We start from the raw sequence: 4,193 nt of genomic DNA, 5'->3' as shown, positions 1-4,193 counted from the left end.
AAGAAATTTTTTTGAAAAGTTGATAAAGCTGGGATTTGAACCTGCGTCCCCTCTCCCCAGCCGTCAGTTACTACTCCGGTGTCTTGACCACCATACCACTCGAACACTAGAAGCCAGTCACGATTTCGCTTAAAAAGCCCTGTGACGGTCAGCTATGCAATAGACCTTTGAGGGGTCCCCTGCACCCCCTAATTAACCTATAAAAATTTGCTCGAGCGGACGTGTTTGGACCTTTGACCCCTACTTAGGGTTCGAGTTTGAAAATTATAACTTAATATTAAAGTGAGTTAGACGGTTTCGAAATTTGAACCCCAGCCTACCATTTTATTTATTTATTTTTATTTTTCTTATTATTCCATTATGCGTTCTTTAACAAAGAAAGATGCATACTTTTACTCAAAGAACACCTTACGCATGATAAACTGTCGAATATATTGTAAAAATAATTTAAAACAATGGAAATAAGCCAATTTTCCTGGATTTTTACAGTTTTTACCCATTATTCGCTATTTTACCAATTTAAAAAAATTATTTCCTCCATGTATGACCCTCTAAAATATGGAAAAACACATTGAATAAATAAGATGATGCAAAATAATGGGAAGAAAAAAAAAGAATTTTTTTTGAAAAGTTAATAAAGCTGGGATTTGAACCTGCGTCCCCTCTCCCCGGCCGTCAGTTACTACTCTGGTGTCTTGACCACCATACCACTCGATCACTAGAAGCCAGTCACGATATCGCTTAAAAAGCCCTGTGACGGTCAGCTATGCAATAGACCTTTGAGGGGTCCCCTGCACCCCCTAATTAACCTATAAAAATTTGCTCGAGCGGACGTGTTTGGACCTTTGACCCCTACTTAGTGTTCGAGTTTTAAAATTATAACTTAATATTGAAGTGAGTTAGACGGTTTCGAAATTTGAACCCCAGCCATCCATTTTATTTATTTATTTTTATTTTTTTTAATTATTATTCCATTATGCGTTCTTTAACAATAGAAAGATGCATACTTTTACTCAAAGAACACCTTACGCATGATAAACTGTCGAATATATTGTAAAAATAATTTAAAACAATGGAAATAAGCCAATTTTCCTGGATTTTTCCAGTTTTTAACCATTATTCGCTATTTTACCAATTTAAAAAAATTATTTCCTATATGTATGACCCTCTAAAATATGGAAAAACACATTGAATAAATAATATAATGCAAAATAATGGGAAGAAAAAAAAAGAAATTTTTTTGAAAAGGTGATAAAGCTGGGATTTGAACCTGCGTCCCCTCTCCCCAGCCTTAAGTTACTACTCCGGTGTCTTGACCACCTTCCCTCTCGATCACTAGAAGCCAGTCACGATTTCGCTTAAAAAGCCCTGTGACGGTCAGCTATGCAAAAGACCTTTGAGGGGTCCCCTGCACCCCCTAATTAACCTATAAAAATTTACCCCAGCGAACATGTTTGAACCATTGACCCCTACTTAGGGCCCGAGTTTGAAAATCATAACTTAATATTAAAGAGAGTTAGACGGCTTTGAAATTCGAACCCCTGTCAGCCACTTTATTTCATTTTTTTTTATTATTATTCCATTATGCGTTCGTTAACAAAGAAAGATGCCCGATTCTACTTATAGAACACCTTACGCATGATAATCTGCCGAATATATTGTAATCATAATTTTAAACAATAGAAATAAGCCCATTTTTCTATATTTTTCCAGTTTTTACCCATTATTCGCCATTTTACCAATTTAAAAAAATTATTTCCTATATGTAGGACCCACTAAAATATGGAAAAACACAATGAAAAAATAATATAATGCAAAATAATCGGACGAAAAAAAAATGATTTTTTTGAAAAGTTGAAAACGCTGGGATTCGAACCTGCGCCCCCTCTCACCAGACGTCAGTTACTACTACGGTGTTTTGACCACCATACCACTAGAACACGAGAAGCCTGCCGCAATTTCTCTTCAAAAGTCCTCTGACGGTCAGCTATGCAATAGACCTTTGAGGGGTCCCCTGCAACCCCTAATTAACCTATAAAAATTTGCTCCGGCAGCCGTGCTTGGACCATTGACCTCTACTTAGGGCCCGAGTTTGAAAATTATAACTTAATATTAAAGAGAGTTAGACGGCTCTGAAATTCGATCCCCAGTCCGCCATTTTATTTCATATTTTATTTTTTTATTATTATTCCATTATGCGTTCGTTAACAAAGAAAGATGCCCGATTCTACTTATAGAACACCTTACGCATGATAAACTGCCGAATATATTGTAAAAATAATTTTAAACAATGGAAATAAGCCAATTTTCCTGTATTTTTCCAGTTTTTACCCATTATTCGCCATTTTACCAATTTAAAAAAATTATTTCCTATATGTAGGACCCACTAAAATATGGAAAAACACAATGAAAAAATAATATAATGCAAAATAATCGGAAGAAAAAAAAAGAAATTTTTTTGAAAAGTTGATAACGCTGGGATTCGAACCTGCGCCCCCTCACCCCAGACGTCAGTTACTACTGCGGTGTCTTGACCACCATACCACTAGAACACGAGAAGCCTGCCGCAATTTCTCTTCAAAAGTCCTCTGACGGTCAGCTATGCAATAGACCTTTGAGGGGTCCCCTGCAACCCCTAATTAACCTATAAAAATTTGCTCCGGCGGACGTGCTTGGACCATTGACCCCTACTTAGGGCCCGAGTTTGAAAATTATAACTTAATATTAAAGAGAGTTAGACGGCTTTGAAATTCGAACCCCAGTCCGCCATTTTACTTCATTTTTTATTTTTTAATATTATTCCATTATGCGTTCGTTAAAGAATAAAGATGCCCGATTCTACTTATAGAACACCTTACGCATGATAAACTGCCGAATGTATTGTAAAAAAAATTTAAAACAATGGAAATAAGCCAATTTTCCTGTATTTTTCCAGTTTTTACCCATTATTTGCAATTTTACCAATTTAAAAAAATTATTTCCTATATGTAGGACCCACTAAAATATGGAAAAACACAATGAAAAAATAATATAATGCAAAATAATCGGAAGAAAAAAACAGAAATTTTTTTGAAAAGTTTAAAACGCTGGGATTCGAACATAAGCCCCCTCACCCCAGGCGCCAGTTACTACTACGGTGTCTTGACCACCATGCCACTAGAATACGAGAAGCCTGCCGCAATTTCTCTTCAAAAGTCCTCTGACGGTCAGGAATGCATAAGACCTTTGAGGGGTCCCCTGCAACCCCTAACTAATCTATAAAAATTTGCTCCAACGGACGTGCTTTCAGTAATAAGGAATGTTGATTATTTTTGTCACCGTTCGGTTTTTATTGATATAGAATTTTGAATCATCCAGTAACTTGATCGATCAAAGTGAAACTAAATTTCCTTTTAAAGTAAAAAAATATTATTTTAATTCATTAAACGAAATCAATTAAATAATAAAAAAACAATAAGACAGCAAAAATATCGATAGACTATTACACTTAAATTTTATTCCCAATACGCAAGCTTTCTTATCCTGTTAGTTACTAGTAATGAACTAGAGTAAGCCATGAAGTTAAATGAACTTAGTGGCCTACCACAAGATAGGTACTAAAAAAAAACTAGTACTTGTAGCTGTGCTCTGTCCATCCTAGGATTTTCCAACCTGAAGGTGGGGTAGAGGGTCAGAACAATAGATATGATCCATCAATGTGTCAAAGGGGAAAATGTATTGTTATGAATAGATCTTTGAAGTGGGGACTCTTAAATTTTAACAAATGTCCATCGCCAAACATTTGGCGATGGGCATTTGTAAAATCTCTTCAGCAACCCCCAAAGATTGTACCACCGCGTGTTGTCAATATAGAATTTTTAGCAATCAAGATGGAGATAGTTTTTCATAGTTCAAGATTTGAAAAAAGAATCCTTGAACATGAAAAGTTAGACGGCTACTTATAGAAAGAGTCCTTGAAAGAGAGTTAGACGGCTTTGAAATTCGAACCCCAGTCCGCCATTTTATTTCATTTTTTATTTTTTTATTATTATTCCATTATGCGTTCGTCAACAAAGAAAGATGCCCGATTCTACTTATAGAACACCTTACGCATGATAAACTGCCGAATATATTGTAAAAATAATTTTAAACAATGGAAATAAGCCAATTTTCCTGTATTTTTCCAGTTTTTACCCATTATTCGCCATTTTACC

This window comes from Parasteatoda tepidariorum, unplaced genomic scaffold, assembly GCF_043381705.1.
Source record: "Parasteatoda tepidariorum isolate YZ-2023 unplaced genomic scaffold, CAS_Ptep_4.0 HiC_scaffold_459, whole genome shotgun sequence".
Classification (NCBI taxonomy): Eukaryota; Metazoa; Arthropoda; class Arachnida; order Araneae; family Theridiidae; genus Parasteatoda; species Parasteatoda tepidariorum.
This window is presented reverse-complemented; position numbering follows the sequence as displayed.